The sequence below is a fragment of the Triticum aestivum genome, chromosome 3B (genome assembly GCF_018294505.1).
Source record: "Triticum aestivum cultivar Chinese Spring chromosome 3B, IWGSC CS RefSeq v2.1, whole genome shotgun sequence".
In the NCBI taxonomy this organism is placed as follows: domain Eukaryota; kingdom Viridiplantae; phylum Streptophyta; class Magnoliopsida; order Poales; family Poaceae; genus Triticum; species Triticum aestivum.
This window is the reverse complement of record NC_057801.1, coordinates 232,777,147-232,792,796: the sequence shown is the minus strand read 5'-3', so window position 1 is coordinate 232,792,796 and position 15,650 is coordinate 232,777,147.

The window sequence follows — 15,650 nt, the reverse complement described above, 5'->3', positions numbered from 1 at the left end:
TGGGACAATGCTCTAATAAGATTACAAAAAAAAGACACATCCGTGACATTTTGGGCCGAACAAAATTTTTTTCTATCATACTTATGACACTTCTAAGACGATAATTGTGACAAAACCCGGTATCATCATAGATGTGGTGGGCTCCTACTTTTATGACAAAAAATCATGACAGAAAATGGAATTTTCGTCCTGGGCGGGCCGAGACGCAGACGCATGACATTCTTTGGGCCGTCCATGACGAAAAAAATCGTGGTAGAAGCGAGGGCGAGGAAAATTTCGGCGAGTACCCCGTTACGGTGGGTGGTCGGGGACCGAGCGATGCACGTTTCTCTCGTACATGTATGCGCGTGTGTGCAAGGCGTTGGATCTAACTGAACCTGAGCGAGGCGTTGGGCTCTAACTGAACCCGAGCGATTGCACTGCAGGCTACGCGTTACTGAACCCGAGCGATCGATCGATGGCTGTTAACTGAACCGGATCGAGTGATTCCTTCGCTACTGCTGCTAACTGAAGCCGATCGACGCTGCGTCTAGATGAACAGTGAGCGTTGCGGGGGGTGGATGAACAGTGAGCGGTGGGGGTGGATGAACAGGACCCCGTGGTGTTGCCTCTGGATGAACAGGACCCCGATCGATCGAGCTGGTTGGGGCTGGATGAACAGGACCCCGTGGAGGGCTGGATGAACAGGACGACCCCGTAGAGGGCTGGATGAACAGTAGATGGTGGAGGGGTGGATGAACAGTAGCCCGTGGAGGGGTGGTTGAATAGGAGCCCGTGGAGAGGGGTGGTTGAACAGTAGCCGGTGGAGTAGCGCGCGATGGAGGCTGGATGAATAGGAGCCCGCGGATGAACAATCGCAGGTGGAGGCTGGAGGAGGTCGACGGTGGATGAACAGTAGCCTGTGGAGGCTGGAGGAGGTCGACGGTAGAGATGAACAGTATCCCGTGGAGTCCTGTTTTGCGGTACGCCAGACCCCTCCCAAAGAACAGGACACCCATTTCGACCGTAGCGCTCCAACACAAGTCCGTTTCCTCCGTTTTGCGGTACGCCACACCCCTCCCGATCAATAGGACCTCGTTTCGACTGTAGGAGGTCCAACACAAGTCTGTTTACTCCGTTTTGCGTTACGCCAAACCCCTCCCAATGAACAGGATCCCATTTCGAATGTGGTCGGTCGAACACAAGGTTGTTTCCTCCGTTCTGCGGTACGCCAGGCCTCGTTTCCATCGCCTGTTCCATCCAAGCCCTCCCGATGAACAGGACAACGCATTTCGTTCTGACCCAGCCGGTTGGCTTGCCATGAACACGATGACGACGTTGTTTCTCCGTTCCGACCCAGCCATGTACACGAGCCCTGGCCATACGTATGCACGAGTAGGCGTTGGAGACCCTGCCCGTATGTACGTACGTGGCCGTATTTACTTTCTTGCACCCTGGCCGCTATACGTACGCGTATATGCTACGTGCGCGCCTCTACTACGACACGTGTGCGCCTCTACATCGACCAGTATGTACGTACACGTTCGCGATCAGAATGACAATGCTACGTACGCTTCGACCAGGTGTATCCCGACTGTCAGGCACTTCCTTGCGTTCGAAGATGTTGCTGGTGGGTCCCAATAGTCAGGGGGGCGAATCTTTTTTTCCTGGATGCACTTCCTTGCATGCGAAGATGTAGCTGGTGGGTCCCAGCAGTCAGGGGGGCGAATCGTTTTTTTTGCCCGGACACACTTCCTGGCGTGCGAAGATGTAGCTGGTGGGTCCCAGCAGTCAGGGGGCGAATCATTTTTTTGCCCGTAATATTGACGCACTTCCTTGCGTGCGAAGATGTACCTGGTGGGTCCCGGCAGTCAGAGGGGAAACATTTTTTCGTGAAATACGGTGGCCCGTCTGGTCGGTCCCCGCTGTCAGGTGGAGGAATCATTATTTTCCGCGTAATAAGGAGGCACTTCCTTGCGGCTGCCGTGGACCTAGCTGCCAGCCTCTCCACGTACAGGCCACATCCGATGGAAGTCGTTCCTTGACCATGTTGACCACGCCGCACCGAGAGCACCAGGGTGGTGGACGACGGCGAGGCCTAGGAAGGGGATGACGCGGAGCCGGGGAAGACGCGACAGTGTATGCCCACGCGTAGAGGAGTATGAGGGTTCACTTGTTCGGCTGCGGTGTGAGGCTGCAGTTGTTGCAGAATAACAAGGGGTGTGGGTGAGTAGAGGGATGGCCTGGCCAGCGTTGGGAGTAGTAGGGGGCGGTGAGGCCTCCGCGGCATCACAACTGGCCACGGGAGGCAGGAGCATGCGGCAAGACCGACGTTGCTTTGGGCGGCTGGAGCAAGAAGACCAGAGGTTGAAGAAGCACTACGGTCGTTGGATGGACATCGTACAGTCACTGGAGCTAGAATCGTTCATATTGACTAAAGTTGACAAAGGCCTCCGTCCCAGTTAACTTAGTAGGCCCACAAGTTAGCCTCCCACCAAGGTGGGTCCCAGCTAGTAGGGGGAGTATTCATTTTTTGGTGCGTAATAAGGAGGCACTTCTGGTGGGTCCGAGCTGACAGCGCGGGGGGGGGGCATTTTTTTCATGAAATATGGTGGCTCGTCCGATGGGTCCCAGCAGTCAGGGGGGAAATGTTTTTTTCACGAAATACTGGTGGCCCGTCCGGTGGGTCCTTGCTGTCAGGTAGAGGAATAATTATTTTCTGCGTAATAAGGAGGCACTTCCTTGCGGCTACCATGGACCCAGCTGTCAGCCTCTCCACGTATAGTACTCTTCCGATGGAAGTCGGTCGTTGACCACATTGACCATGCCGTGCCGAGAACACCACGGCGGTGGACAACGGCAAGGCCTAGGAAGGGGACAACGTGGAGCTGGGGAAGACGCGACAGTGGATGCACGCGCGGAGAGGAGTACAAGGGTTCACTGGTTCGACCGCGCTGCCGTCATCGCAGAATAACAGGGGGTGTGGGTGAGTGGAGTGGAGGGATGGCCTGGCCAGCGGTGGGAGTAGTATGGGGGCGGTGAGGCCTCTGCAGCAGTACAGCCGGCCATGGGAGGCAGGAGCAGGCGACACGATTGGCGTTGTTTTGGGCGGCTAGAGCAAGAAGACCAGAGGTTGAAGAAGCACTACGGCCGTTGGATGGACATCATACGGTCACTCGAGCTAGAATCGTGCATATTGACTAAGTTGACAAAGGCCTCCGTCCCCGTCAACTTAGTAGGCCCACTATACTAGGTCCCAGCTAGCAGGGGCAGTATTCATTTTTTTGTGCGTAATAAGGAGGCACTTGTTTGCGTGCGAAGATATAGCTGGTGGGTCCGAGCTGTCAGCGGCGGTAATGTTTTTTTCGCGAAATACAGAGGCCCTTCCGATGGGTCCCAGATGTCAGGTGGAGGAATCATTATTTTGCGCGTAGTAAGGAGACATTTCCTTGCGTGCGGCCGTGGACCCAGCTGTCTGCCTCTCCACATACAGTTCACTTCAGATGCATGTCGCTCGTTGACCATGTTGACCACGCCACACCGAGAGCACTAGGGCGGTGGATGATGGTGAGGCCTATGAAGGGAACGATGCAGAGCTAGGTGCTACGTCTTGAGCTTGCGTTGGTTTTCCTTGAAGAGGAAAGGGTGATGCAACAATAGTAGCGTAAGTATTTCCCTCAGTTTTTGAGAACCAAGGTATGAATCCAGTAGGAGGCTCCTCAAAATTCCCACGCACCTACACAAAGAAACAAAGAACTCACAACCAACGCAATAAAGGGGTTGTCAATCGCTTCACGACCACTTGCAAAAGTGAGATCTGATAGAGATAGTATGATAAGATAAATATATTTTTGGTATTTTATAATATAGATTGGAAAAGTAAAGATGCAAATAAAAGTAGATTGAAAGCTTATATGATAAAAGATCTACCCGGGCGCCATAGGTTTCACTAGTGGCTTCTCTCAAGATAGCATAAGTATTACGGTGGGTGAACAAATTACTGTCGAGCAATTGATAGAAAAGCGAATAATTATGAGATTATCTAGGCATGATCATGTATATAGGCATCATGTCCGTGACAAGCAGACCGACTCCTGCCTGCATCTACTACTATTACACCACACATCGACCGCTATCCAGCATGCATCTAGAGCATTAAGTTCATAAGAACAGAGTAACACATTAAGAAAGATGACATGATGTAGAGGGATAAACTCATGCAACATGATATAAACCCCATCTTTTTATCCTCGATGGAAACAATACAATACGTGCCTTGCTACCCCTATTGTCACTAGGTACGGACACCGCAAGATTGAACCCAAAGCTAAGCACTTCTCCCATTGCAAGAAAGATCAATCTAGTAGGCCAAACCAAACTGATAATTCGAAGAGACTTGCAAAGTTAACTCAATCATACATAAAAGAATTCAGAGGAGATTCAAATATTTCTCATAGATAAACATGATCATAAACCCACAATTCATCGGATCTCGACAAACACACCGCAAAAAGAGTTACATCGAATAGATCTCCAAGAAGATCGAGGAGAACATGTTATTGAGATCCAAAAAGAGAGAAGAAGCCATCTAGCTAATAATTATGGACCCGAAGGTCTGTGGTAAACTACTCACAACTCATCGGAGGTGCTATGGTGTTGATGTTGAAGCCCTCCATGGTCGATTCCCACTCCGGCGGAGCACCGATGAAGGCTCCAAGATGGGATCTCGCGGATACAGAAGGTTATGGCGGTGGAAATTATTTTTCGTTGGCTCCCCCGATGTTTTCGAGGTATGTGGTTATATATAGGAGGAAGAAGTAGGTCGGTGGCCGCCAGAGGGGCCCATGAGATAGGGGGGCGCCCTCCACCCTCGTGGCCGCCTCGGCTGCTTCTTGGCTTGCACTCCAAGTCCTCTGGATCATGTTTGTTCCAAAAATCATGCTCCCAAAGGTTTCATTCCGTTTGGACTCCGTTTGATATTCCTTTTCTTCGAAATACTGAAATAGGCAAAAAAAGCAATACGGGCTTGGCCTCCGGTTAGTAGGTTAGTCCCAAAAATGATATAAATGTGTAAAATAAAGCCCATAAACATCCAAAACGGGTAATATAATAGCATGGAACAATCAAAAAATTTAGATACGTTGGAGACGTGTCAAGCATCCCCAAGCTTAATTCCTGCTCGTCCCCGAGTAGGTAAATGATAAAAACAGAATTTTTGATGTGGAATGCTACCTAGCATAATTCTCATTGTAATTTTCTTTATTGTGGCATGAATGTTCAGATCCAAATCAAAATAAAAGTTCATATTGACATAATAAACAGTAATACTTCAAGCATACTAATCAAAGCAATCATGTCTTCTCAAAATAACATGGCTAAAGAAAGTTCATCCCTACAAAAATCATATAGTTAGGTTATGCTTCATTTTCGTCACACAAAAATGCTCCCAAATTCTACACCCCCAATGACAAGCCAAGCAATTGTTTCATACTTAAATAATCTCAAACTTTTTCAACTTTCACGCAATACATGAGCGTGAGCCATGGATATAGCACTATTGGTGGAATAGAATATGATGATGGGGATTGTGTGGAGAAGACAAAAAAAAGTCTCACATTTACGAGGATAATCAACGGGCTATGGAGATGCCCATCAATTGATGTCAACATGAGGAGTAGGGATTGCCATGCAACTGATGCACGAGAGCTATAAATGAATGAAAGCTCAACAAAAGAAACTAAGTGGGTGTGCATCCAACTTGCTTGCTCACGAAGACCCTGGGCATTTTGAGGAAGCCCATCGTAGGAATATACAAGCCAAGTTCTATAATGAAAAATTCCCACAAGTATATGAAAGTGACAACATATGAGACTCTCTATATGAAGAACATGGTGCTACTTTGAAGCACAAGTGTGGAAAAAGAGATAGTAACGTCGCCCCCTTTTTATTTATTTTCTTTTTTTCCCTTTTTTTCTTTTTCTTTTTTTGGTCCTTCCTTCCTTTTTATTTTTTTTATTTGGCCTTTTTTTCTTTTGGCCTTTATTTTTTTCTTTTGGCCTTTCTTTTTTTCTTTGTGGGGACAATGCTCTAATAATGATGATCATCACACTTTTATTGATTTACAACTTATGAATTACAACTCGAAACTAGAACAAGATATGACTCTATATGAATGCCTCCGGTGGTGTACCGAGATGGGCAATGAATCAAGAGTGACATGTATGAAAAATTATGCATGGTGGCTTTGCCACAAATACGATGTCAACTACATTATCATGCAATGGCAATATGACAAAAGTAATGCGTGTCATGATGATAAACGGAACGGTGGAAAGTTGCATGGCAATATATCTCGGAATGGCTATGGAAATGCCATAATAGGTAGGTATGGTGGCTGTTTTGAGGAAGATATAAGGATGTTTATGTGTGATAGAGTGTATCATATCACGGGGTTTGGATGCACCGGCGAAGTTTGCACCAACTCTCAAGGTGAGATAGGGCAATGCACGGTACCGAAGAGGCTAGCAATGATGGGAAGGTAAAAGTGCGTATAATCCATGGACTCAACATTAGTCAAAAGAACTCATATACTTATGGCAAAAATTTAGAAGTCATCAAAAACCAAGCACTACACGCATGCTCCTAGAGGGATATATTGGTAGGAAAAGACCATCGCTCGTCCCCCACCGCCACTCATAAGGATGCACAATTCAAGGACAACTCAGGTTTCAAATTTGTTACACAACTTTAACCATATGTGCATGCTACGGTACTTGCTAACTTCAACACAAGCATTCTTTAAATTCATAATCATCCAACTAGCATGACTTCAATATAACTACCTCCATATCTCAAAACAATTATCAAGTATCAAATTGATCATAGCATCCAATTCACTTCCTATGATAGTTTTTATTATACCCAACTTGGATGCCTACCATTCTAGGACCAATTTTATAACCATAGCAAATACCATGCTGTTCTAAGAGACTCTAAAAATAATATAAGTGAACCATGAGAGACTAGCAATTTCTACAAAATTAAGCCACCGCCGTGCTCTAAAAGATATAAGTGAAGCACTAGAGCAAAAACTATCTAGCTCAAAAGATATAAGTGAAGCACATAGAGTATTCTAATAAATTCCAATCAAGTGGGCTTCTCCCGAAAGGTGTGTACAGCAAGGATTATTGTGCTAAACTAAAAATAAAATACTATTATCCTACAAGACAGTCCAAGAAAAACACATATCATGTGGCGAATAAAAATATAGCTCCAAGTAAAGTTACCAATGAACGAAGACGAAAGAGGAGATGCCTTCCGGGGGCATCCCCAAGCTTAGGCTTTTGGCTACTCTTGAATATATTGGGGTGCCATGGGCATCCCCAAGCTTAGGCTTTTGCCACTCCTTATTCCATAGTCCATCAAATCTTTACCCAAAACTTGAAAACTTCACAACACAAAACTCAATAGGAAATCTCATAAGCTCCGTTAGTGAAAGAAAGCAAAACCACCACATAAGGTACTGTAATGAACTCATTCTTTATTTATATTGGTGTTAAACCTACTGTATTTCAAGTTCTCTAGGGTTCATACCACTTAATACTAGCCATAGATGCATCAAAATAAGCAAACAACACACGAAAAATAGAATCTGTCAAAAACACAATAGTCTGTAGCAATCTGTAACTAACGCAAACTTCTGGAACTCTAAAATGATATAAATGTGTAAAATAAAGCCCATAAACATCCAAAAGGGGTAATATAATAGCATGGAACAATCAAAATTTATAGATACGTTGGAGACGTATCAGGGAGGCACGTTTATGGAAATCACGTTAGGAGATGCTACAAAACTTCTTGATAATATTATGGCTAATTATTCTCAATGGCACACCGAAAGATCTTCTAGTAAAAAAGTGCATGCTATAGAAGAAATCTATGTTTTGAGTGGAAAGATGGATGAACTTATGAAATTGTTTGCTACTAGAAATACTCCTCTTGATCCCAATGATATGCCTTTGTCTAATTTGATTGAGAATAATAATGAATCTATGGATGTGGATTTTGTTGGTAGGAATAGTTTCGGTAACAATGCTTATAGAGGAAACTTTAATTCTAGACCGTTCCCTAGTAATTCCTGTAATAATTATGGAAATTCCTACAATAATTCTTATGGTAATTTTAATAAGATGCCCTCTGATTTTGAGAATAGTGTGAAAGAATTTATGATTTCTCAAAAGAACTTTAATGCTTTGCTTGAAGAAAAATTGCTCAAAGTTGATGATTTGGCAAGGAATGTTGATAGAATTTCGCTTCATATTGATTCTCTTAAACTTATATCTTCTCCTCCTAAGCATGATATCAATGAGTCTCTCAAAGCAATGAGAATTTCCATTGACGAGTGCAAGGAAAGAACCGCTAGATTGCGTGCTAAGAAAGATTGCTTTGTAAAGGCGTGTTCTTCTAGTTTCAATGAAAATAATGATGAAGATCTTAAAGTTATTGATGCGTCCCCTATTAGATCTTTGTTTTGCAATATGAATCTTGATAATAATGGGACTGGAGGTGGGTCAACTTTAGTTAGAAGGCGTCCCAAGAATTCAGAGTTTTTAGATCTTAATGCTAAATTTGGTAAAAGTGGGATTGGAGAGGTCATGACTTTAAATAGCATTGAACCCACTATCTCGGATTTCAAGGAATTTTATTATGATAATTGTTATTTAGAAGGTTGTATTTCCTTGTTGCAATCCTTTGTTAAATCTCCTCATGCTTATTGTCAAAATAAAGCTTTTACCAAACATATCGTTGATGCCTTGATGCAATTTTATGATGAAAAAGTTAATTTGGATGTTTCTATACCTAGAAAACTTAATGATGAGTGGGAACCTACTATAAAGATTACAATTAAATATCATGAGTGTTTTGCTTTGTGTGATTTGGGTGCTAGTGTTTCCACGATTCCGAAAACTTTATGTGATATTCTAGGTTTCCATGATCTTGATGATTGCTCTTTAAATTTGCACGTTGCAGATTCCACCATTAAAAAGCCAATGGGAAGGATCAATGATGTTCTCATTGTTGCAAATAGAAATTTGGTGCCCGTAGATTTTATCGTTCTTGATATAGATTGCAATCTTTCTTGCCATATTATTCTTGGTAGACCTTTCCTTAGAACGATTGGTGCGATAATTGATATGAAGGAAGGGAATATTAGATTCCAATTTCCATTAAGGAAAGGCATGGAGCACTTTCCAAGAAAGAAAGTCAAATTACCTTATGAATCTATCATGCGAGCTACTTATGAATTGAGTTCCAAAGATGGCACTACTTAGATCTATCTTCACTTTTATGCCTAGCTAGGGGCGTTAAACGATAGCGCTAGTTGGGAGGCAGCCCAATTTTATTTTGTTTTTGTTTTTGTTCATGTTTAGTAATAAATTTTGCATCTACCTTCTGTTTAGATGTGTTTTATGTTTTAATTCATGTTTGTGCCAAGTAGAACCTATAGGATAACCTATGATGATAGTTGATTTGATTCTGCTGAAAAACAGAAACTTTGCACGCACAAATTTAGTTTTTGTTAAATCACACAAACGTGATTTGGCGTTGATTCTTTTTTATTGTGATCAATAGACAAATTTTCCAGGACTTCCTATTTTGGTAGGATATTTAGAGTTTTAGAAGTTTGCGTTAGTTACAGATTGCTACATACTGTTCTGTTTTTGACAGATTCTGTTTTTCGTGTGTTGTTTGCTTATTTTGATGCATCTATGGCTAGTAAAATATTTTATAAACCATAGAGAAGTTGGAATACAGTAGGTTTAACACCAAAATAAATAAATAATGAGTTCATTACAGTACCTTATGTGGTGGTTTTGTTTTCTTTCACTAACGGAGGTTATAAGATTTCTTGTTGAGTTTTGTGTTGTGAAGTTTTCAAGTTTTGGGTAAAGCTTTGATGGACTATGGAATAAGGAGTGGCAAGAGCCTAACCTTGGGGATGCCTCGGGAAGGCATCCCATCTTTCGTCTTTGTTCATTGGTAACTTTACTTGGAGCTATATTTTTATTCGCCACATGATATGTGTTTTGCTTGGAGCGTCGTGTATTATATTAGTCTTTGATTTTTAGTTTACCACAATCATCCTTGCTGTACACACCTTTTGGGAGAAGCCCACTTGATTAGAATTTGCTAGAATACTATACGTGCTTCTCTTATATCTTTTGAGCTTGATAGTTTTTGCTCTAGTGCTTCACTTATATCTTTTAGAGCACGGCGGTGGCTTAATTTTGAAGAAATTACTAGTCTCTCATGCTTCACTTATATTATTTTGAGAGTCTTTTAGAACAACATGATATTTTCTATGGTTACAAATTTGGTCCTAGAATGATGAGCATCGAAGTTGGGTATAATAAATAATAAAAATTATCATAGGAAGTGAATTGGATGCTATGATCAATTTGTTGCTTGATAATTGTTTTGAGATGTAAAGTTAGTAATGTTAGGGTCATGCTAGTGGGTAATTATGAAATTGAGAAATACTTTTGTTGAAGTTGGCAAGTCCCGTAGCATGCACGTATGGTAAAAGTTGTGTGACAAATTGGTTGCATGAGGTGCTCTTTTGATTGTCTTCCTTATGAGTGGCAGTCGGGGACGAGCGATGGTCTTTTCCTACCAATCTATCCCTCTTGGAGCATGCGTAGTAGTACTTTGCTTTGAGGGCTAAGTAGACTTTTGCAATAAGTATATGAGTTCTTTATGACTAATGTGAGTCCATGGATATACGCACACTCATCCTTCCACTTTGCTAGCCTCTATTATTACCACGCAACTTTCGCCGGTATCATGACCCCTTTATTTACCTTCCTCAAAACAGCCACCATACCTACCTATTATGGCATTTCCATAGCCATTCCGAGATATATTTCCATGCAACTTTCCACCGTTCCATTTAGTATGACACGTTTCATAATTGTCATATTGCTCTTTACATGATCATGTAGTTGACATCGTATTTGTTGCAAGGCCACCTTCATAATTTTCATACATGTCGCTCTTGATTCATTGCATATCCCGGTACACCGTCGGTGGCATTCGTATAGAGTCATATCTTGTTCTAGCTTTGAGTTGTAATTCTTGAGTTGTAAATCAATAAAAGTGTGATGATCTTCATTATTAGAGCATTGTCTCAGTGAGGAAAGAATGATGAAGACTATGATTCCCCCACAAGTCGGGATGAGACTTCGGACTTTAAAAAGAAAAAAAAGAAAAAAAAGAGAAAGGCCAAAAAGAAAGAAAAAAGAAAGGCCAAAGAAAAAAAAGAGAAAAAAGAAAAAAATGAGAGAAAAAGAGAGAAGGGACAATGCTACTATCTCTTTTTCCACACTTGTGCTTCAAAGTAGCACCATGATCTTCATGATAGAGAGTCTCCTATGTTGTCACTTTCATATACTAAGTGTGAATTTTTCATTATAGAACTTGGCTTGTATATTCCAATGATGGGCTTCCTCAAAATGCCCTAGGTCTTCGTGAGCAAGCGAGTTGGATGCACACCCACTTAGTTCCTTTTGTTGAGCTTTCATATATTTATAGCTCTAGTGCATCCGTTGCATGGCAATCCCTACTCACTCACATTGATATCTATTGATGGGCATCTCCATAGCCCGTTGATACGCCTAGTTGATGTGAGATTATCTTCTCCCTCTTTTTGTCCTCACAACTACTACCTTATACCACCTTAGTGCTATGCCCATGGCTTACGCTCATGTATTGCGTAAGAGTTGAAAAAAGCAGAAGCGCCTTAAAAAGTATGAAACAATTGCTCAGCTCGTCATCGGGGTTGTGCATGATGGGAGTATTTTGTGTAATGAAAATGAAGCATGGCCTAACTATATGATTTTGTAGGGATAAGCTTTCTTTGGCTATGCTATTTTGATAGGACATGATTATTTGTTAGTATGCTTCAAAGCAATATTATTTTTATGTTTTATAAGCTTTTATCTTGAATCATTTGGATCTGAACATTCATGCCACAATAAATAAAATTACATTGAGAATTACGCTAGGTAGCATTCCACATCAAAAATTCTGTTTTTATCATTTACCTACTCGAGGACGAGCGGGAATTAAGCTTGGGGAAGCTTGATATGTCTCCAACGTATCTATAATTTTTTATTGTTCCATGCTATTATATTACCACTTATGGATGTTTATGGGCTTTATTTTACACATTTATATCATTTTTGGGACTAACCTACTAACCGGAGGCCTAGCCCGTATTGTTGTTTTTTTGCCTATTTCAGTATTTCGAAGAAAAGGAATTTCAAACGGAGTCCAAATGGAATGAAACCTTCGGGATCCAGAGGACTTGGAGTGCAAGTCAAGAAGCTGCCGGGGAGCCACGAGATAGGAGGGCATGCCCACCCCCTCTAGGCGTGCCCCCTGTCTTGTGGGCCCCTCGGGCGGTCACCGACGTACTTCTTCCTCCTATATAAGCCTACGCACCCCGAAAACATCCAGGGAGCCAACGAAACACAATTTCCACCACCATAACCTTCTGTATCCGCGAGATCCCATCTTGGAGCCTTCGCCGGCACTCCGCCGGAGGGGGAATCGACCATGGAGGGCGTCTACATCAACACCATAGCCCCTCCGATGAGTTGTGAGTAGTTTACCACAGAACTTTGGGTCCATAGTTATTAGCTAGATGGCTTCTTCTCTCTTTTTGGATCTCAATACAATGTTCTCCCCCTCTCTTGTGGAGATCTATTCGATGTAAACTCTTTTTGCGGTGTGTTTGTCGAGATCCGATGAATTGTGGGTTTATGATCAAGTTTATCTATGAGAAATATTTGAATCTCCTCTGAATTCTTTTATGTATGATTGAGTTATCTTTGCAAGTCACTTCGAATTATCAGTTTGGTTTGGCCTACTAGATTGATCTTTCTTGCAATGGGAGAAGTGCTTAGCTTTGGGTTCAATCTTGTGGTGTCCTTACGTAGTGACAGAAGGGGTTGCAGGGTATGTATTGTATTGTTGCCATCAAGGATAAAAGATGGGGTTTATGTCATATTGCTTGAGTTTATCCCTCTACATCACGTCATCTTGCTTAAGGCGTTACTCTGTTCTTTGTGAACTAAAATACTCTAGATGCAGGCAGGAGTCCGTCGATGTGTGGAGTAATAGTAGTAGATGCAGGCAGGAGTCGGTCTACTTGTTGCGGACGTGATGCCTATATACATGATCATGCCTAGATAATCTCATAATTATTCGCTTTTCTATCAATTGCTCGACAGTAATTTGTTCACCCACCGTAATACTTATGCTATCTTGAGAGAAGCCACTAGTGAAACCTATGGCCCCCGGGTCTATCCTTTATCATATAAGCTTTCAATCTACTTTTATTTGCATCTTTACTTTTTGCATCTATATTATAAATACCAAAAATATATTTATCTTATCATACTATCTCTATCAGATCTCACTTTCGCAAGTGGCCGTGAAGGGATTGACAACCCCTTTATTGCGTTGGTTGCGAGTTCATTGTTTGTTTGTGTAGGTGCGTGGGACTTTTGAGGATCCTCCTACTGGATTGATACCTTGGTTCTCAAAACTGAGGGAAATACTTACGCTACTATTGCTGCATCACCCTTTCCTCTTCAAGGAAAACCAACGCAAGCTCAAGACGTAGCACTGCCACGGCCGAATCTAAAAGATTTCTAGAAGCAAAGTTCAAACCGGCATAAAAATTTTGTATGATCATCCATAAATTCAAACCATGAGTATGTAGCGACCAGACCTCAAACAGTCCGATCTCTGTGCTTTATTGTCATCCCTGGATCAGTAATGCTGACACGCACAGTACTTGAAGGATTTATAACCGAGTAGCAATCACACACTTATTACATCGAGTGTCTCAAAAGAGAAATAATTACAATAAATATGTCTTAAGTCCATCTAACAAACAAAACAGCGGAAGGCTTGGAAGATAAGTGAGTCCATCAACTCCAACGGCATCACTGAGTATAAGAGCACGACCTAAGGCACCTTACTCGTCGTCTGAAACATCTGCAACATGAACATTGCAGCCCGAAAACGGGTCAGCACATGGAATATGCTGGCAATGTAACACATAGAGAGTAATGAACAGAAATATGCTATACTACATGCATATATGGCTGGTGGAAAGCTCTATGGTCACAGTTTTGCATAAAGCCAATTTTTCCCTACTACAAAGGAATAAATTTTATTTAACTTCCTCTCAATCCCAATGAAGCATCATCATTAAACCCAACAAATTAAATTAAAGTAACATGATGAGATTCACATGATAATCCAAGAACTAGATACTCAAAACGTCCATAACCGGGGACACGGCTAACCATGATTAGTTTGTACACTCTGGAGAGGTTTGTGCACTTTTCCCCACAAGACTCGATCTCCTCCGTTAGATTTCTCGCACCACATGGTGTTTGAGAAACGGATGACCGAGACATAGTCTTTCAGAAGCGCTAGATCAGGTAGACAGTTACACCTACTTTCCCCTACATCTGCTAGTCTACCACTGTAAGAGTTCCCACGACTTAATCAACTATGCTAGAGCCCATATTAGCTTGCGGTTGCACACGGAAGTTTCTAGCATAAATAATCTCATGATCCCTTTGAGCCTGGGTGGCGGTCCATAGAGAAAAATAGGCAATCGCTGGAATACCTAGGTGCCTCAATCCACCCAGATGTGTGTTAAAGTTGCCACCTTAAATAAACCATTAAATAACAATCTCACATCTGTCATGGATACACTCGCCCAATCCACGTCTACTAGCATAGCATGGCATTATAAGCAAACACAGAAGTAACTCCCAAGGGTTCGATAATAAAACAGGTAATAGTACTACCTCATCTACTTCCCAAAACCCACATATTAAACAAATCCTAACTATGCAATTGTTTGAGGATTGATCTAATGCAATAAAACTAGGTAGTAAAGAGGTATGATCAAAGTGTTACTTGCCTTGCTGATGATCCGTGAAACCTAGCGATTCGAAGTAGCAAGCGGCGCACTCCGGGTACTCTATCGCAAACAAACAAGCATACAATAGGCACTCATCTAATGCATAGGTAAAACACAAATAAGAGATCTAACCAGAAAGTTCAACTTAAGAACTCCGGTTTGCAAAAAAGAATCAAATCAAACGAAGCAACGAAAGTCAAATGGCGAAAGAAGCAAACTTCATTTAATAATCTGGACCTAAGTCAAATATTACAGAAGCAAAAGCTTGTTTGAGTTGGTTATGGAAAGAGGGTTTCGAGACGAAACTCTAGGCGCTTGAATCGCCTGATTCCGATAAACGAGCGAAAAGTTATACTAGAACGAAAATCAGATCAGAAATCACGATCTGAAATAATCGCGGAAAATCTGTGAAAAAGGAAAAACTGACGAACAGGCTAACGAACGAACGTTCGTTGTCTGCGGCTAAACGGCGAAAACCGTTCGTTAGAACGAACGTACGAATGAACGTCCGTTAAATAGATAACCCGAGAAAACCAACGAATCGATCTCAAAAAACGAACTAGGGTTTCTAAAAAAACTGAATCGGTTTTCTAAAAAAACCGGCGGTGGGAAACGCGGCTACCTCGTCGGAATCCGGTGGGGCTCGGGCTCCGGCGGGGCG